The sequence below is a fragment of the Vigna umbellata genome, chromosome 7, assembly GCF_029865625.1.
Source record: "Vigna umbellata cultivar VRB3 chromosome 7, Vumbellata_1.0, whole genome shotgun sequence".
Taxonomy (NCBI): Eukaryota; Viridiplantae; Streptophyta; class Magnoliopsida; order Fabales; family Fabaceae; genus Vigna; species Vigna umbellata.
The window spans coordinates 40648797-40671065 of record NC_142171.1 but is presented as its reverse complement, the minus strand read 5'-3'; positions in this window follow the sequence as shown (position 1 = coordinate 40671065).

Below are 22269 nucleotides of genomic sequence, written 5' to 3'. Positions count from 1 at the left end.
CTCAGCGGTTCCAACGTGAACTTCTGAGTGCCGCTCAGCGGTAAAAAGGTTGCTTTTAGTATCAATTTTAACCATGAAAATAACAGTTTTTCAACTGTTATCACAACCCCAAACTTAGAACTTTGCTTGTCCTCAAGCAAACAATATGTAACTCAATCTTCAACCAATTCATATGATGGTTCACTCATTCAAAAATCTTCTTTTCAAAATAAGTAAAAACTTTAATCAAACTTATGACCAAGATTTCAATCAAGATATGCACATGCTTGAGTGTTCACAAAGTCATTTAAATTCCAACAAATGCTATTTTTCATGAATGATCAATCAATTAAGCATGGATGTTCATGTGTTCATGGAATATTTCCTCACTAGGTAAAGTGTTTCACTCACACACAAGTGTATAAGAGGTAATCACTCATTCACTCTACTATCACAATGTCACATGAATCAACTTTGCCTTTCATTTTACCACAATCAAAAACATTCACAAGCATGCATTATCACAAGGACTTTTCAATGGCTTATAATGTGGCTGGGCTAACAAGAAAATTTGTTTTTCTGGATCACAAAATCCTTGAGTTAAGAGAATCATAACAACACAATTTTTCTTATTCTTCCCAACTTGCCTTTGCATTTGCATTGAGCTTTGCTTCTTTTTCTTTTCTTTTCTTTTTCTTTGCATATTCTTACTTTTTAGCTCTTAGCTCAATGCTTTTCCTTTTTCATGTTTTTCCTAATAACCCCAAACTTGAACATTTAATAATACCACACAATATCTTCTACTTAACTCAAGGTAAAGATTTTCAATCAAGGGTTTTCAATTTATGTTCAAGGCTATGGGTTCAAAGGATAGAACACAAAGTGTTCTCTTTTAGTGGGCTAACTTTATGAATTTGGCCAATAAAAAGGGTTCCAACAAACGGCCTTGATCATATGATGCAAAACAATCAATTGATTCAATCATAGAAAACCTGGGCAAAGTTATTCATGCTTTCAAATTAATAGCATTTAACAATAACAACTATGGAGCTCAAAACCTCACATATAAGCTCATCCACATTTGACATACACATCCTGCTTAATCTCACAATCACAATCATAATATCATGCATTTGTTCACAAAGCTTGTGAATCACCTGTATAAGCATTTTAATGTGCACATCATCTCAACATCAATCAATCAATAAGCATCATCAAGCATTACTTATAAAACAATCATAGTTATTAGCAAACCATCACACAAACCAGGTTTCCAATAGAGTACATCAAACCCTAATCTAAAAACAAAAACAAATAAGTTCAGAAAACTTAACCCAAACAAAAGCAGAAGTCCTGCTCTAGTTATGATAACATTCATCAGTAAATGCTATCTCAACTCCTCCTCAATCTGAGCTGTCCTCTGTATCCTCCTTCTTCTTGGATCTTATAGTCTTGATTCTTTTTGCCCGATGAGGAGGCCATCCCTGCATCAAACATAATTCACAAAACCAAAAGATACATTGTTAAGCATTAGTAAACCATAATGAAGAAATCAGCCCCTTCAATGATGCTCTCTCCCAACCCCAAACTTAGATGGAAAACTAGTGAGCAAGTAAGTGGAAGGGAGATTTTCTAAAGAGGGATGAGGGAAAAGTTGTAGAGAACCTTTGAAAACGTATGTAGGAGTGTGTACAGAGAAGAGCCTGAAAATAAAAGCATTTGCGCAGCTTAGGGTATAAAAATACCCTAATGGGCTCGGGTTCCGCTAAAGGGTAACCAAAGCCCACTCTGCGATAGTACCGCTCAGCGGTAATTTGCCACTCAGCGGTAATTTGCCGCTCAGCGGCACTTTCGTGATGTGCTTTTCTCCTTCTTTTATTATCCTACGTGCCTCCTAGACATGCCCCTCACTGGTTCCCTGCAATTCAATGCTTAAAATACTTATGCAAACCCTATTATGCAACCAAAATGAAACAAACAAAAGCAATCAATCAACTGGGTTGCCTCCCAGGTAGCGCTTGTTTAACGTCACGAGCCTGACCCAAAGTCCACCAACACCCATCAGTAGGTGTTTAAAACTTACCAACACCCATCAGTAGGTGCAAAATTTTCTCATCAACACCTATCAGTAGGTGTTACACACTTAGTATCCTTCAGTAGATACTTAACCACCTAGCATCCATCAGTAGATGCTATGTTCAACAAAATATTCACAAAATCTTGTTCAACAGATTAAAAATTACAAACCAAAATAAAATTAAAAGTTTTTTTAAATCACTGGGTTGCCTCCCAGCAAGCGCTCTTTTAACGTCGTTAGCTTGACCCAGTAAAGCTCAAGTTCCTTCTTTATAGTTGATGTTGTCATTCCACCAACTCCTCAGCTGTTTCCTGTGAACTGTTTTGGTCCTTCTAGAATGTGGAGACTCTATCTCTATCATCTCCTTCTCTTTAAAGCCCTTCACAACCCACAACTTGTTCTTGATTCTTACAGGTGTGCCAAGTTGGAGTCTTCTTTTCTCCCAGTCACCAGGAATTTCTCCTCCTCTTCCAATCTTTTCTTCCTTGTGTACCTGAAACAACAAACAATGGTTACCTGCAACCTCGAGATTTTCATCTTTACGGCTAGTCATCGGTGCATCTTGAAATGAAGCTTTATAACCAGCTTCTTCCTCCTGTGTTTGCGTCTCACCTTTAAAGACGTCTATAACCACTCTCTCCTCCCTGTCCTGGAGCACCACTATACCTTCATTTAAATCAATGATAGCTCTGGCCGTTTTCATAAACGGTCTTCCAAGTATGATAGGTATCTTCTCTGTCTCCATCTTCATCACCACAAAGTCTGCCAAGAACTGAAGTTTGCCAACACAAACTATAATGTCCTCTGCAATCCCACATGGCTCCTTTGAAGATCCATCGGCCATTACTAGATTAACCTTTACAGGTTTCACATTAACATTGCCGATTTGCTCCAGTAAAGAGTAAGGTATCAAGTTAACACTTGAACCTAAATCAAGAAGAGCTTTCTTCACCCTTTTCTTCCCTATGGTACAAGGGATAGAAAAACTGCCTAGGTCTGTTGCTTTAGGAGGAAATGACTCTTTTTCAAGAGTTATACACTCCTTTGCTTCATCATCTCTACGTCTTTTCTTTGTAGAGATGTTTTCATCAGATTTTGTGTAAACTGTGATTTGCTGTAGAATCTGCTCCCAAGGTGCATCATTATCCACCATTCTGAATAATTCTGTGAAGTCCAGTTGTTTCCCTTGATGGATTGGAAAAGGAAAAGTACTTTTGCTCTCTATTTCTCTTCTCTCTTCTGTATCTAACTCAACTTTCTCATCATCAACACTCTCTACCACCTTGCACTTTTCTCTGGGGTTAACCTCAGTATTAGCCCCAAAATTTCTATTTGGCCTTTCTTCCACCTGTTTGGTGATCTGCCCCATATGAGTCTCCAAATTTTTTATAGCAACTTCAGTGCTCTTTTGGGTAGACTCAGTTTTCTGTATGAAATTGTTGAGAGTTTCCTCCATCCTCATGGACCTTTCATTAAGCATAGATAATTGTTGCCATAAGGTGGGTTGCTGCTGCTGCTTATTATATTGACCAGCTTGCCCAGTTTGCCCTTGACCAATACTTAGGTGTGGTTCCCACACCTGATTGTAGCTCCCTTGACGATACTGATTGGTCATGTAGTTTACATCCTCTACGGCTTCAACTGGAAAGGCACATTGACCATTGATATGATCGCCTCCACACAATTCGCACAACTGGGTTTGTACCTGTGCAGCAGTTTTCAACTCTTTGGGTAATTGTGCAAGAGTTTTAGTCAGAGTCTCCAGCTGTTGAGTTAGAATTTTGTTTTGAGCTAGCAGGGCATCATGTGTCTGTAATTGGAGAACTCCTTTTTGTTGCATAGGAGCTCCTCTCTCACTGTGCAGCTCATTATCACTAGTAGCCATATTTTCTATAATCTCTGTTGCTTCCTCTAGAGTTTTCCATTTAATATTGCCTCCTACTGAGGCGTCTAGCATCATCTTGGTTTGTGAACCAAGACCTCCAAGGAAAGTTAAGACTACTTCCTGATCTTCAAAACCATGCGTGGGAGTTTTACGTAACAAGCTTTTGTATCTGTCCCATGCATGCCCTAGTGATTCTTCCATGCCCTGCTTAAATGAAGAAATCTCTTGCTTGCCTTTTGTCACCTTAGATTGTGGGAAGTACTTGTTTAAAAATTTTGTGACCACTGCTTCCCACTCTGTGAAACTTTCTTCTGGGAAAGAATTCAACCAAAGCTTAGCATTGCCTCCCAATGAGAAAGGAAACAAGCTAAGTTTCATAGCTTCGTCTGGCACCCCATTAATCTTGACTGTGTTGCAAATCTCATTGAAGGTAGTGAGGTGCTCAGATGGGCTTTCATGAGATAACCCATTAAATTGGTTGCTTTTCACCAATTGAATCAGTGCTGGTTTGACCTCCATATTAGCTGCATTGACTCTAGGTCTAGCTATACTGTTAAAGTGCTGAGGTCCAGCTATATTGGTGTAGTCAGCAAGAGTTCTTCTAACATTGTTGTTCTCCATATTTTCTGTGCTATGAACAGAACCTTGTGGTGATGATTGTAAGAGAGTTTCTGGAGAAGGGAAAAGTTCTCTAGATGTTCGGATTCTTCTCCTCCGTCTACTTTCGTCTAGACCTTCAAGCAGAGGTTCTGTTGTTTTCTTGCTCCTTGTTCTAATGGCTTCCTGCATGCACAAGAAAACAAAACCCTAGAAAAGATTTGTTAGCACAAAAAGATATAGGAGAAGATATAGATCAGAAGATAAAAGATTCAGAGGATAAGATAAAATAATATAAAATAAAATAAAATAAAATAAAATCTAATCTAATCAAATCAAATCAAATAAAATAAAATCTAATCTAATCTAATCAAATAAAATCTAATCTAATCAAATCAAATCAAATAAAAACCGAAAAAATAAAAACAGAAAATAAAAACAGAAATTCAAAATTAAAGTCAAAGATAATCAATAATCACACAAATTAACCAGTTAAACCAGAGTCCCCGGCAACGGCGCCAAAAACATGATGGACAATTTTATGATCACCAAAATATGATGTCACAAACTTGTTTAACAATCGGCAAGTATGACCGAATCGTTTCAAGTAATAAACTCGGTAAGACCAAGTATCGTTCTCCCAAAGGACTCTCGGCCTAGCTTAGTTATGTGATTCGTTGATTAGCTGATGGACAAATTTATGATCACCAAAATATGATGTCACAAACTTGTTGAACAATCGGCAAGTATGACCGAATCGTTTCAAGTAATAAACTCGGTAAGACCAAGTATCGTTCTCCCAAAGGACTCACGGCCTAGTTTAGTTATGTGATTTGTTGATTAGCTGATGGACAAATTCATGATCACCAAAATATGATGTCACAAACTTGTTGAACAATCGGCAAGTATGACCGAATCGTTTCAAGTAATAAACTCGGTAAGACCAAGTATCGTTCTCCCAAAGGACTCACGACCTAGTTTAGTTGTGTGGTTTGTTGATTAGCTAAGACTTAAGAACGAAATATTTGGAGTTTAATATGCAAGACAAAAAATAAACATGTATGCATGAGTTTTGATCAATGGCAAAAGCAAAAGACAAGCACTTTCAATGAAATATATATATGAATATGTTGTTGGGGGTCAATTTCATCTTATCCACTCTCATATATTTTAGGAATTCAACATTCAAGTCATCACTGTTAATGCCACTCTCTAAATTACCTTTCAAGAAGGCTTCTCCCTAATTATGAGTTCATACGATTCCTAGCATTCCTAATAATTAGTTTTCTTAGCACAGGAGCTTAACGACAACCAATATAATATTGGGAGTAATTCCCGCGATCTAGACTTCCCCGTACGTTCCCGTATCGACAAAATCAATAATCATGCATTGAATGAGTTAAACAAAGCAAGCATTAAGCAAAGAGGAAAAACCCTAACTAATGATGAAAGAAAGCATAAATCTTAGATTAAGATGCAAGCACAAATTCCATATATGAGAGCTTCAAAAGATTACATTGATTCCCCAACAAACATACAAGGTTTAGTTCACCATATTCATGGTGAACCTAGATGAACAATAATGAAAGAATGAAAGAGATAGAAAAACCCGAGAAAGAGAAGAGCTGTCACGATCTCCCAATCTACCCCCAAGGGGTGAAAAGAGAGTGTTTGCTTCGTCTTTGCCAAAGATACCAACCCTAAGACATCTAGGTCTTTAAATAGGACATAAAAATAATAGAAAACGGGTCCAGGCCCAAACAGATCAAAAAATCGCATAAAATTGGCCCAAAACTCGTCTGGTTGACTTTTTTTCGTATTCTGGTTGACTGGTTGACTTTTTGGTTGACTGGTTGACTTTTCTGGTTAACTGGTTGACTTTTCTGGTTTCTGGTTGACTTTTCTGGTTTCTGGTTGACTTTTCTGGTTTCCTGGTTGACTTTTCTGATTCCATCTCTCTCCTTCTTCACTTCTTTCACTAAATTCACCTTAAAACCTGCACAAAAACACTGAAATCAAGCATAAACCTGTCCAGCTCTCTTATTTATGAAAATATGGATAAAAGCATGATTTCAAGCTAGTTTCTAAGTGTAAAGGTTGCTTTTTGTGTCAATTTTAAGCATGAAAATAACAGTTTTTCAACTATTATCACAACCCCAAACTTAGAACTTTGCTTGTCCTCAAGCAAACAAGATGTAACTCAATCTTCAACCAATTCATATGATGGTTCACTCATTCAAAAATCCTCTTTTTCAAGATAAGTAACAACTTCACTCAAACTTATGACCAAGAGTTCAATCAAGATGTGCACATGCTTTAGTGTTCACAAAGTCATTTAAATTCCAACAAATGCTATTTTTCAAGAATGATCAATCAATTAAGCATGGATGTTCATGTGCTTATGGAATATTTCCTCACTAGGTAAAGTGTTTCACTCAACACACAAGTGTATAAGAGGTAAAGTGTTTCACTCATTCACTCCACTATCACAATGTTACATGAATCAACTTTGCCTTTCATTTTACCACAATAAAAAACATTCACAAACATGCATCATCACAAGGACTTTCAATGGCTTATAATGTGGCTGGGCTAACAAGAAAATTGGTTTTTCTGGATCACAAAATCCTTGAGTTAAGAGAATCATAACAACACAATTTTTCTTATTCTTCCCAACTTGCCTTTGCATTTGCATTGAGCTTTGCTTCTTTTTCTTTTCTTTTCTTTTTCTTTTTTTTTTCTTTGCATATTCTTACTTTTTAGCTCTTAGCTCAATGCTTTTCCTTTTTCATGTTTTCCCAACAACCCCAAACTTGAACATTTAACAATACCACACAAGATCTTCTACTTAACTCAAGGTAAAGATTTTCAATCAAGGGTTTCAGTGAATGTTCAAGGCTAAAGGTTCAAAGGATAGAACACAAAGTGTTCTCTTTTAGTGGGCTAACTTTATGAATTTGGCCAATAAAAAGGGTTCCAACAAACGGCCTTGATCACATAATGCAAAACAAGCAATTGATTCAATCATAGAAAACCTGGGCAAAGTCATTCATGCTTTCAAAGTAATAGCATTCAATCATACCAAAAACTCTGGAGCTCCAAACCTCACATATAAGCTCATTCACAATGAAGAAATCAGCCCCTTCAATGATGCTTTCTCCCAACCCCAAACTTAGATGGAAAACTAGTGAGCAAGTGAGTGGAAGGGAGATTTTTTAAAAAGAGATGAGGGAAAAGTTGTAGAGAACCATTGAAAAGGTATGTAGGAGTATGTGTGCAGAGAAGAGTCTGAAAAGAGAAACCAAAACGCAGCTTAGGGTATAAAAATACCCTAATGGGCTCGGGTCCCGCTAAGGGGCAACCAAAGCCAATCTGCGATAGTACCGCTCAGCGGTTGTTTTACCGCTCAGCGGCACTTTCGTGAAGTGCTCTTCTCCTTCTTTTCTTAAGCTAAGTGCCTCCTAAACATGCCCCTCACTGGTTCCCTGCAATTCAATGTTTAGAATACTTATGCAAACCCTATTATGCAACTAAAATGAAACAAACAAAAACAATCAATCAACTGGGTTGCCTCCCAGGTAACGCTTGTTTAACGTCACGAGCCTGACCCAAAGTGCACCAACACCCATCAGTAGGTGTTTAAAACTTACCAACACCCATCAGTAGGTGCAAAATTTTCTCACCAACACCCATCAGTAGGTGTTACACACTTAGCATCCTTCAGTAGATGCTATATCCAACTAACATCCTTCAGTAGATGCTATGTTCAGCAAAATATTCACAAAATCATGTTCATCAGATTAAAAATTACAAACCAAAATAAAATTTAAAAGTTCTAAAATCACTGGGTTGCCTCCCAGCAAGCGTTCTTTTAACGTCATTAGCTTGAACCAGTAAAGCTCAAGTTCCTTCTTTATAGTTGATGTTGTCATTCCACCAACTCCTCAGTTGTTTCCTGTGAACTGTTTTGGTCCTTCTAGAATGTGGAGACTCTATCTCTATCATCTCCTTCTCTTTAAAGCCCTTCACAACCCACAACTTGTTCTTGATTCTTACAGGTGTGCCAAGTTGGAGTCTTCTTTTCTCCCAGTCACCCGGAATTTCTCCTCCTCTTCCAATCTTTTCTTCCTTGTGTACCTGAAACAACAAACAATGGTTACCTGCAACCTTGAGGCTTTCATCTTTACGGCTAGTCATCGGTGCATCTTGAAATGCAGCTTTATAACTAGCTTTTTCCTCCTGTGTTTGCGTCTCATCTTTAAAGACGTCTATAACCACTCTCTCCTCCCTATCCTGGAGCACTACTATACCTTCATGTACATCAATGATAGCTCTGGTCGTTTTCATAAACGGTCTTCCAAGTATGATAGGTATCTTCTCTGTCTCCATCTTCATCACCACAAAGTCTGCCAAGAACTGAAGCTTGCCAACACAAACTATAATGTCCTCTGCAATCCCACATGGCTCCTTTGAAGATCCATCGGCCATTACTAGATTAACCTTTATAGGTTTCACATTAACATTGCCGATTTTCTCTAGTAAAGAGTAAGGTATCATGTTAACACTTGAACCTAAATCAAGAAGAGCTTTCTTCACCTTTTTCTTCCCTATGGTACAAGGGATAGAAAAACTGCCTGGATCTGTTGCTTTAGGAGGGAATGACTCTTTTTTAACAGTTATACACTCCTTTGCCTCATCATCTCTATGTCTTTTCTTTGTAGAGATTTCTTCATTAGATTTAGTGTAAACCGTAATCTGTTGTAGAATCTGTTCCCAAGGTGCATCATTATCCACCATTTTGAATAATTCTGTGAAGTCTAGTTGTTTCCCTTGATGGATTGGAAAAGGAAAAGTGCTTTTGCTCTCTATTTCTCTTCTATCTTCTGTATCTAACTCAACTTTCTCATCATCAACACTCTCTACCACCTTGCACTCTTCTCTGGGGTTAACCTCAATATTAGCCCCAAAATTTCTATTTGGCCTTTCTTCCACCTGTTTGGTGATCTGCCCCATCTGAATCTCCAAATTTTTGATAGCAGCTTCAGTGCTCTTTTGGGTAGACTCAGTTTTCTGTATGAAATTGTTGAGAGTTTCCTCCATCCTCATGGACCTTTCATTAAGCATAGATAACTGTTGCCATAAGGTGGGTTGCTGCTGCTGCTTATTATATTGACCAGCTTGCCCAGTTTGCCCTTGACCAATACTTAGGTGTGGTTCCCACCCCTGATTGTAGCTCCCTTGACGATACTGATTGGTCATGTAGTTTACATCCTCTACGGCTTCAACTGGAAAGGCACATTTGTAACACCCAAATATTTTAAAGGGTATTACTGATAGTAGAGACTAAATTAATTTGATATCTCATATAAACAATCAAACTTTATTTCAATTACTCCAAAGTACAATACCAAACTTACAAACTTTAAACAATATAGTCTTCACCACTGAAATTTCAACTTATAAGTTTTACACCACATAATCTTCCCAATACAAATTTATTCTTTTTACAAAAATCCCTGAAAGTTTTTCCCCGCATCTCTCTCATCTCTAAGCTTTTTCAACCGCATCTGCAACATTATCTAATCACATATAACATGAGTTATATGATCATAGTACAAACAAATAAGGGTAAGCCAACCATATCATAAAATCATTAAACTTGTAATAAAATATTATAATCATGTATTTCTGCAATTGATAAAATATCATTATTCCGATGTCCTTAATTCATCATTATCAAAATCATCTTTCTCATTTCCATAAATCTTACAAGTGTACCATGCTTACCCATGAAGCCTTATGGTCAGACCGCTCTCTGCCTGCTTCCTTAAGCCTCACTTATATACTATGTCTTACTTTCTGAAGCCTTATGGTCAGACCCCTCTCTGCCTGCTTCTATAAAACTTACGAATCATATGTTTATGTCAGAGCCTTATGGTCAGACCACTTTCTGCCTGCTTTCATAAACCTCAGGTGTTACTTTGCTCATACCAAACTCTCATGGTATAACTCTAACATACTACTCCCGGTAGTAAACGTCATTTCATAAGTAATGATTTCTCATATCCACTCCAACATTTTATAAAACCAACAATTCATACCCTCTTATCCACCTAACTCAATCATGTTCATTCTTTAATCATGAATTCATAATAACTCGTTTTGGTATCAATAAATTAAACATATTGCCAGATATCATGCTTCATATTATAAACTCATTTTGCCCACGACGAGTATAACTCAACATATTTTCACCAAACAAAGATCATGGATCCACCAAAATATATCAACATATCTTAAGAACTACATATTAAAGTCTGGGCTCAATGTAATGATAAATAAAATATATATGAAATTTTTACCATGATGATATTATGCATCTACAATCAACTTGTTTTATTTTATTTTCATCCTAGTAGAGATTTTTCTTTACCCCAATTGGTCACCGGAGAGGACCCAGATGTCTGAACGCATCAAACTCACCTTCGACGCCAGCACATATGACTAGTCACAACTGACTGGACCAGGCCAGGGCTGCTCTATGATCAGGGATGTGCCAACTCAGGTTTTTAAGGTTCCTCTATCCTACCAACAAAGAAAGGCCCTCAATAATTAACAATTGATTTATTTAATTTATCTACCATGTTCTCTTATGTTCTAACTTTGAAATGCCAAATTTTAATGTGTTCACTTCCTCTCATAGCAACCTCAAACAATATCTGTACATCTATTTAATACCCATATATAAACTATTTCAGAACCCTTACTTCAGACCTTCCAACAAGATCAATTTCAGCCAACAAACTCATTCAAAACAGATTAAATTCATCACATCACAACATGTACAATTTCACAGTTTCAGTTATCATAAAAGTCATAAAATAGTTTCACAAGAGCACACCAGTTCAACATTCATATGCAAATATTTTATAAAATAAATTCATACAAAAATAATTAGCTCCCATTACCATCAAAATAATATTAATATAAAAATTTAGGGGAATCAAGAAGTTGAATCTGGCAGAGCCGGTTAGACAACTTCTCATCCTTCCAGAAAGATGCAATAACAAAAAAATAGATAAAACAATAAAATTTCTGGGGAAACAAGAAGTTGAATTTGGCAGAACCGGTTAGACAACTTCTAATCCATCCAAAAATACAATATAATTAAATAACAAGAACGATAACATGTCTGGGGAAACAAGAAGTTGAATCTGGCAGAGCCGGTTAGACAACTTCTAATCCTTCCAAAATACAATAAAAATAAATAAGGAAAGCAATAAAATGTTTGGGGAAACAAGAAATTGAATCTGGCAGAGCCGGTTAGACAATTTCTAATCCTTCCAAAATACAATAAAAATAAACAAGGAAAGCAATAAAATGTTTGGGGAAACAAGAAATTGAATCTGGCAGAGCCGGTTAGACAATTTCTAATCCTTCCAAAATAAAAAAATAAACAAGAAAAGCAATAAAATGTTTGGGGAAACAAGAAATTGAATCTGGCAGAGCCGGTTAGACAATTTCTAATCCTTCCAAAATACAAAAAAAATAAACCACTAATAACATACAAATGGCATAACATAATCAACATCACATTTTACAACTATCACACTTGGATATCATCACAGAAGCATACTCTTATTTAATTTTCAAGATCATACAGAAACAAAATACTCCATATTCAAGATTTAAGATCAGACAAAAGCAGAATATAGCATATTCCAGACTCAAGATAATACAAAAGGAAATACTCAAAGTTAGCTCCCCTTACCTCTATTCCAGACTTAGTTTCCTCTTCTCAAACCGTTCTCCGGAAACTTCCAGAATTTCCCCTCTTCAATTAGAATTTCCTCCAACTCTCTTCTCTCACAATTTCTCTAGAATTTTGGTGCAAATTTTCAGCCTCCCCCCCTTGGCTATTTATAGCCAAAAAATTTTACTATTCATTTTTACTATTCATTTTTACTATTCACTTTTACTATTCATTTTTACTATTCAAAAATTATTTTTTTATTCACCATTCTTATCTCTGAATGATTAATTCTACGTGGAGTATTCTCTTCCACAATTTATTTTAATATATATTTTTTTTTAACTATTCACTATTCACTATTCACTATTTACTATTTACTATTTACTATTCACTATTCACTTTTCTTAAAAAAAATCCTAAATAAGTTATCAAAAATTTGAAGCTCTCCCTCTAGAATTACTATAATTTTATATCCAAAAATTTACATTTTTCTATCCATTAAAATTATTATTACTAATAAAATGCTAAAATTTACTATTATAAATATTTTTTTTTTCATGAGTCTTACAACATTGACCATTGATATGGTCGCCTCCACACAATTCGCACAATTGGGTTTGTACCTGTGCAGCAGTTTTCAACTCTTTGGGTAATTGTGCAAGAGTTTTAGTCAGAGTCTCCAGCTGTTGAGCTAGAATTTTGTTTTGAGCTAGCAGGGCATCATGTGTCTGTAATTGGAGAACTCCTTTTTGTTGCATAGGAGCTCCTCTCTCATTGTGCAGCTCATTATCACTAGTAGCCATATTTTCTATAATCTCTGTTGCTTCCTCTAGAGTTTTCCATTTAATATTGCCTCCTACTGAGGCGTCTAGCATCATCTTGGTTTGTGAACCAAGACCTCCAAGGAAAGTTAAGACTACTTCCTGATCTTCAAAACCATGCGTGGGAGTTTTACGTAACAAGCTTTTGTATCTGTCCCATGCATGCCCCAGTGATTCTTCCATGTCCTGCTTAAATGAAGAAATCTCTTGCTTTCCTTTTGTCACCTTAGATTGTGGGAAGTACTTGTTTAAAAATTTTGTGACCACTGCTTCCCACTCTGTGAAACTTTCTTCTGGGAAAGAATTCAACCAAAGCTTAGCATTGCCTCCCAATGAGAAAGGAAACAAGCTAAGTTTGATAGCTTCGTCTGGCACCCCATTAATCTTGACTGTGTTGCAAATCTCATTGAAGGTAGTGAGGTGCTCATATGGGCTTTCATGAGATAACCCATTAAATTGGTTGCTTTTCACCAATTGAATCAGTGCTGGTTTGACCTCCATATTAGCTGCATTGACTCTAGGTCTAGCTATACTGTTAAAGTGCTGAGGTCCAGCTATATTGGTGTAGTCAGCAAGAGTTCTTCTAACATTGTTGTTCTCCATATTTTCTGTGCTATGAACAGAACCTTGTGGTGATGATTGTAAGAGAGTTTCTGGAGAAGGGAAAAGTTCTCTAGATGTTCGGATTCTTCTCCTCCGTCTACTCTCGTCTAGACCTTCAAGCAGAGGTTCTGTTGTTTTCTTGCTCCTTGTTCTAATGGCTTCCTGCATGCACAAGAAAACAAAACCCTAGAAAAGATTTGTTAGCACAAAAAGATATAGGAGAAGATATAGATTCAGAAGATAAAAGATTCAGAGGATAAGATAAAATAATATAAAATAAAATAAAATAAAATAAAATAAAATAAAATAAAATCTAATCTAATCAAATCAAATCAAATAAAATAAAATCTAATCTAATCAAATCAAATAAAATCTAAGCTAATCAAATCAAATCAAATAAAATCAAAGAAAATCAAATAAGATAAAATCAAATAAAACAAAATCAAATAAAATAAAATAAAATAAAATAAAATCAAATCAAATCAAATAAAACCAAATCAAATAAAAACCGAAAAAATAAAAACAGAAAATAAAAACAGAAATTCAAAATTAAAGTCAAAGATAATCAATAATCACATAAATTAACCCGTTAAACCAGACTCCCCGGCAACGGCGCCAAAAACTTGATGGACAAATTTATGATCACCAAAATATGATGTCACAAACTTGTTGAACAATCGGCAAGTATGACCGAATCATTTCAAGTAATAAACTCGGTAAGACCAAGTATCGTTCTCCCAAAGGACTCACGGCCTAGTTTAGTTGTGTGGTTTGTTGATTAGCTAAGACTTAAGAACGAAATAATTGGATTTTAATATGCAAAAGACGAAAATAAACATGTATGCATGAGGTTGATCAATGGCTAAAACAAAAGACAAGCACTTTCAATGAAATATATTGATGAGTATGTTGTTGGGGGTCAATTTCATCTTATCCACTCTCATATATTTTAGGAATTCAACATTCAAGTCATCATTGTTAATGCCACTCTCTAAATTACCTTTCAAGAAGGCTTCTCCCTAATTACGAGTTCATACGATTCCTAGCATTCCTAATAATTAGTTTATTTAGCGCAGGAGCTTAAGGCAACCAATATACTATTAGGAGAAATTCCCCGGATCTAGACTTCCCCGTACGTTCCCGTATCGACAAAATCAATAATCATGCATTGAATGAGTTAAACAAAGCAAGCCTTGAGCAAAGAGGAAAAACCCTAACTAATGATGAAAGAAAGCATAAGTCTTAGATTAAGATGCAAGCACAAATTTCATATATGATAGCTTCAAAAGATTACATTGATTCCCCAACAAACATAAAATGTTTAGTTCACCATATTCATGGTGAACCTAGATGAACAATAATGAAAGAATGAAAGATAAAACCCTAGAAAGGTGAAGAGGTAGCCTGAGCATCCAAGATCCTCCTTCAAAGGGGTGGAAGAGAGAGTGTTTGCTTCGTTTCTGCCAAAGATACAAACCCTAGGACGTCCTAAAGCTTATATACTATTCTAAAATTACAAAAAATCTAGGTCCAAGCCCATAAGTGTGCCGCTCAGCGGTAAATTGCCGCTCAGCGGTAAGTGCGTGAGTAGTTTCTTCCCCTCAACGGCCATTTTTCCCCTCAGCGGTTCCAACGTGAACTCCTGAGTGTCGCTCAGCGGTAAACTGCCGCTGAGCGGCAGTTGCGTCTGCTCCTTTTGCACTTTTTGATGTCTTTTCTGATTTCATCTCTCTCCTTCTTCACTTCTTTCACCAAATTCACCTTAAAACCTGCACAGAAACACTGAAATCAAGCATAAACCTGTCCATCTCTCTTATTTATGAAAATATGAATAAAAACATGATTTCAAGCTAGTTTCTAAGTGTTAAAGGTTGCTTTTAGTATCAATTTAAGCATGAAAATAACAGTTTTTCAACTGTTATCAAGGATTTAGACACGTGCCATGATCTGGTGGAGTCTAGCTTAGGAGGGATGTGTATAGGAAACTTAGGGAGGTGTAGTAGAAATGGCTTAGTGTTTGGGCTTGGTTGTTGGCCTGTTTTAGAAATATGAGTGTATGTAGGGATTTTAGGGGGTGCAAGGGTAAAGTCTGCCTGTTTGGCCCATCTGTACATTATTTTCCAAATAAAACCTGATTTTGGGCCTTGAATTGCCATTTGGACCAATAAAACTTATATTCTCAGCTGCACAAATAAACATTAGAACATCCAAGAATAATTTATGCGCTAAAACTTACTTTTTACCTCTCTTTATTTCCCAAACCCAATAATTTCAATCATCACAAATTCACTTAAAATAAACCATTTAAACATAATTATCCCATCAAAATTTTAATTTTCAAACATAAATGTGGGCATAAATATGCACTCATCACACCCCCACACTTATCCTTTTGCACTCCTGGGCAAAATTGATTAATTCCAAGACTGTTTGAGTTTGCTTTCTTGAGTGCATTGAGTCGACATTTCTTACCTTAGACACTTGAGAGAAACACTAATAGTACATCTGTGAGGTTTTGTTACTTTTGATTCACCTCTTGAGCTGATTAATCATTTTGCCATGTCTTGAATTGCTTGGATGATTTCATGAGTATCTTCTTTCTCTGATTCATTCTGTGTTGGAATTGTCTACTTCTTTTCTCTGTCCAGATTTCTTGAGAACTGTGTAATTCTGTTTGTTTCCTTATGAGTCTCTGTTTTCTATGTGCTGAGATTGTGTCACTTCCCTGATGTCCTTTGAACTATTCCTTGATTTGCGTCTTGATTTTGCCCAAGAGTGCAAAAGACTAAGTGTGGTCTATTTTGATGAGTCAATATTTTATTCACTTCACTTAGTTTATTGTACCAGATTTAATCAGGGAATTGTGCTTAAATGTCCGGTATTTTTCTGTTTTTGCTAATTGTGCTTAATTTGACCAAAAATTCTTATTTTAATTAATTTGAATTATTTGAGCTAATTATTTTCATTATTAATTGTAGGAAAATTGTTGGATAATATTTGGGACATTTTGAAGGTCAAAAGAAAATACCACATCAAATATACTTTAAATAAAGATGAGAGAGGAGGTGTGGATTATTTTTTTTGGGGGTGCACGGTGAAAGAAGCCAGCAGCTGTTGAATTTTCAATTGGACCTGGTCCAGCATAGCAGCGAGGACTTCACGCTTCCAGCAGCCTCCATGGCCCAACAGCAGAAGAGGGGATTCACTTCTTCATTCATTAGGGCAGTAACACGTGGAAGAGGGGGGCTGGAATGGGAAGCACGATTACGTCCACAGCCGCCACCCATGGGATATTTTTTTTATCACTTGTAAATTAAGAGAAATGCACACAAGGTTACAGTACTGGAGGATGTAGGAATTTTATACTTTTGCTTTGAATCAGGAAGAGTCGCCACTCTCGAATTTTTTGGCTTTGCTTGGAATGTTATTTTGAGATCTTCTACTCTTATGATGGAACAATGTTTTTCGCTGTTACGTTTTCAATTTGGAGCAAAGCATTTAAATTTCTCATTAAGAAAAGCAAGAACACGTTGATTTATTGGAAGCACAGCAGCAGCACATCACAAAACTCACGTCCAGCATTGAGTGCTACACGGATTGCTAGAAGAGAAGCAGCGTTGGGAGAGAGTCGTGACTTTGGTTTTTCTTTGAGCAATTTTATTAAATGAAAAAGAAGGAAGCACACGGAAAGGGGGGCTGATTACGTTGGGCATTTAATTTCATGTTTGGTTGATGAAGCTTGAGGAGGTCTCGGTCATCACTGCCACGTCCAGGAGCAGCACTCGATGATTTACTCTTTTCCTTCTTTGTGGAGAGCACACCGTGCGCTGGAGGCATGGAGAAAGGCACGCTGATTCATGGAAGAGGAAAGAATAGAGGCAGAAGCGGTGACTGTTTTAGCAGAAGCGGTGATTCAATTAAAGTGATGCACACGGCTGCCACATGAAGAAGAAGTGCACGCAGCTGTCACGTCCACCAAAGGAGAAGAATTCGTTTTTGCTTTTAGAAATGCACTTGTTCATTTCGGCTTGGAGAGATATGTGGGTATTTATTTTCACAAAGGGAAGTTGAATGTTTTCTTACAGAAGAGGGTATAAGGTGATTTAATTTGGAGCGGTGCATTCAATTTTTTTTAAATTGGTGTCTTCATTCTCGGTGTGAATTTAATTGTTTAGCTCAATGTTGCATTTTAAATGGGTTCGAACACTTTCCACTTTAATGTTGTCTATTATGTTCAGCTGTGTTAATTTAGTTGTGATGTTAGCTTAAGTGACCAACCGCTTTAATTCTGTAATTGAAACCATTTTTACATTTCTGTCTGGATGCATGTCTTATTTAAGTTCATTCGCATTCACAAACTCTTCATCAACCCCCCCCCCTTCATGTTTGATCTGAGACTGAACCCACATTTGGTCCTTGAGAGACGACCTAGGAGTCACTTCCTAGTTTATACTGTATTAAGTGTAAAAATAACAGTTTTTCAACTGTTATCAGTGAACTAAACCTTCACTGTTGTTGGGGAATCAATATAATCCTTTGAAAATCTCATTATTGAATTGGTTCTTTAATTCATATGCTTTCTTTCATTAATTGTTAGGGTTTTTCTTCTATACTTTATGCATGCTAAGTTATGGTTCAATTCTTTTCCAAAGGAAAGCTTTACTAAATGGGAAGCTGTGGTTTCAAAGTTCTTAAACAAGTACTTCCCACAATCAAAAATCAACAAAGGGAAGCAAGAGATTTCTTCTTTTATACAAGGCATGGAGGAGACGCTAGGTCAAGCATAGGATAGATACAAGAGCTTGTTGAGAAAGACGACCACTCATGGCTTTGACGAAGCAACTGTAGTCATTCTTTTCCTTGGAGGTCTTGGTTCACAAACCAAGTTGATCCTAGATGCCTCAGCTGGAGGCAATATCAAATGCAAAACCCCAGAGGAAGCCACTGAATTAATTGACAACATGGCTACAAATGATAAGGAGATGCATAATGAGAGAGGAGCTCCAATTCAACAGAAGAGAGTTCTACAATTGCAATAAAATGATGCCTTGCTTGAACAGAACAAAAGCATAACTCAACAGTTGGAGAATTTGACAAAGACACTTGCTCAGTTGCCAAAGGAGCTAAAGAGTGTTGCACAGGTTCAACAACTTTGTGAATTGTGTGGTGGTGACCATATCAATGGTCAATGCGCTTTTCCAGTGGAGGCTTTAGAAGATGTCAATTTCATGGCTAATCAATTTCCATACCGTCAAGGGAATTACAACCAAGGGTGGAAATCACACCCAAGCATGGGTCAAGGTCAGAATGTACAAGCTGGACAAGCAAGACAATTATATAGACCACATCAGCAACCATCAATTTGAAACAAATATCTGTATTAAATGAGAAATCAACAAATCTTGAAGAAACTCTTCAACAATTTTTTCAGGTGACCATCTCCAACCATAACAATACTGAAGCTGCAATTAGAAATATGAAGATCCAGATTGGCCAAATGGCTAAGGATTTAAAGGAAAATCCTGAGAAGAATTTTGGGGCTTGATAACAGTTGAAAAACTGTTACTTTTATACTTAAAAATGACTTCAATTACTACCTTTATGACTTAAAAATTAGCTTGAACTCTTGATTTTGTTGAATTATTGGAAATAATAGAGTTGGACAGGTTTTATGCTTGATTCTCTTGTTTTTGCAGGTTTTTAGATGAAATTAATGAAAGAAGTGAAAAGGGATAGAGATGGAATCAGAAAAGGACACAAACAGCGCAAAATAAGTGAAACTGCAAGTACCGCTCAGTGTCATTTTACCGTTGAGCGGCACTTATGAACACCCGTTGGCACCGCTAAGGGGTAACAATGCAGCTGAGGGCAAGAATTGACTACGCGCTAGTACCGCTGAGCGGCATTATTTTGGGCTTGGGCCTACTTTTCTGTAAATTTTAGAATAGTATATAAACTTTAGGGCGTTCTAGGGTTGGTATCTTTGGCTGGGAACGAAGCAGAAACACATTTCTCACCCCTTGGGGGTAGAATTAGAGATGGTGACGACTCTCCACTTCTCTTTCTCGGGTTTTTCTATCTCTTCCATTCTTTCATTCCATTGTTCATCTAGTTCTTCCATGACGATGGAGAACTAAACTTAATTTGTTGTTGGAGAATCAATGTAAATCCTTAGAAACTCTCTTGTTTGGAATTTGTTCTTCAAGATCATTTATATGATACATGCTTTCTTTCATTAATAGTTAGGGTTTTTCCTCTTTGCTCAAAGCATGCATAGTTTAACTCATTCGATGTCATGATTAATGGTTTTGTCGATACGGAGACGTACGGGGAAGTCTAAATCTGGGGAATCTCTCCCAACAATATATTACCAACCTAGAGATAGGAGTATGATAGTTGGTTGCCTTTAAGCTTATGTTCACTATAATGCATGATTAATTGCTAGGGAGACAAGAGATTGTAAACTAGTGGTTATGATTAGGCTTTCTTCGCCGAGAGATCGGGTTTAAAGTAATTTAGAAAGTGGCATTAACATTAATGAAAAGAATGATGAATTCCTAAATACAAGAGAGTGGAAAATATGAACTTGATAAACCCCAACAACATATTCAACCATATAATTCAATTCACATTTTTGTTTCTTGTTGCCATTGATCATCATATGCATACATATTTACTTTTCAATCTTTTGCATTTAAAACTTATAACACTTTGTTCTCAAGTCTTAATTAATTAATTAATCACATAAGTGTCTAGGCCTTGAGTCTCTTGGGAAACGATACTTGGTCTTACCAGGATTATTACTTTCTACGAGGTAAACAAGTTTTTGGGGCCGTTGTCAGGGATAAAAATATTTCTGTTGCCGGGGTTCAAAAATATTTTAAACAGGGATAATACTAAGGTTAGCCCTAAGGAAGAGTGCAAAGTTATTGTAAGTGCAGTTGATGGGAGGGTGGATGACGAAAAAAAAAGAGTTGAGTTAGTAATAAAAGAAGAAAAAGAAGAGAGAAAAGAGAGAGTTGAGAGAAAAGAACAAATAATAGGTAAGGATGAGAGAAAAGAGAAAGACAAGAAGAGGGGAGAGAAAAAGATAGAGAAAAGTGATAAAATTCTTCCTTACCCTAAGGGGAATGAAAAGATTGAAAAAGAAAGACAATATGGGCGCTTTAAAGATATCTTCAGGCAATTGGAGATTTTAATACCTGTGAATGAAGCATTGCAACAAATTCCAGCTTATGCAAAGCACATAAAGCAAGTCTCCACAAAGAAGAAATATCTAGATGAAAAGGGAGATTGCAGTGTTATGAAAAAGAAGTCACTTCCTCCAAAAGTAAAAGATCCAGGAAGTTTTACTATTCCTTGCGTCACAGGGAAGGAGAAAATAAGGAAAGCTCTAATTGATTTACGGTCAAACATTAATTTGATGCCTTTATCTGTGCTTGAAAGAATTGGTGATCTTGAAGTCAAGCCAACAAAGGTAACCTTGCTAATGGCAGATGGATCTTTAAAGAAGCCCTATGGTGTGGTGGAAGATGTTGTGGTGTGCATTGACACATTAAAATTCCTGGTGGACTTTGTGGTGATGGAGATGAAGGAGGATGAGAAGGTCCCAATCATTCTTGGAAGACCGTTTATGAAAACGACAAAGGTAGTCATCAATGTGGATGAAGGGATGATAGCGCTTCAAGACCGAGGAGAGAAGGTGACATTTAATGTCTTTAAAGGGGAGCAGTATATTCAAGAGAAGGAGGCTAATCATAAAGCTGCATGTAAAGATACACCCTTGACTAGTTCAAAAGCTCCAAAGCCGAGCTTCAAGGTAAAAATTGTTTTTGTCACAGGTTAGGGAAGAAGAAAAAGATGGCAAAGGAAGGAAGGTTCATAATGACTTGATGGAGGAACAACTCAAACTTGATACACTAGTAAGATTCAAGAACAAGTTGTCGGTTACGAAAGACTATAAAGAGGATGGAGTGATAGAGATTGAAGCTCCATATTCAAGGAGAGTCAAAAAGCTGGACCGAAAACAACTGATGAGTTGGTATGATGAAAGAAAAAGGAACACCAACATTGAAGATGGAACTTGAACTTTATTGGGTCAAGCTAGTGACGTTAAAAAAGCGCTTACTGGGAGGCACCCCAGTGATTTCAGAACATTGATTTTTTATTTTGGTTATGTAATTTTTTTTAAAAGGTGGACATTGATTTATGTTGTTTGAGATTTTATGGTACAACATCTACTAATGGATACTAGGTGGTTGAGTATCTACCGAAGGATACTAGGTTTAGTTACACCTAATGATGGGTGTTGGTAAGAAAGATTTTCACCTACTGAAGGGTGTTGGAGGATTTTGGGTCAGGCTCGTGACATTAAACAAGCGCTACCTGGGAGGCAACCCAATTGATTTACTTTATTTCTGTTTTCTTTGTTTTGATTCTGATTTAGATGCATGATAGGGATGGAATGTATGAGTGATGTGAGAACATAAATGCATAAGGTGAGTGAGAGGCATGATTATAAGACACTTAGGGCAAGCTAGGAAGAAGGAGAAGA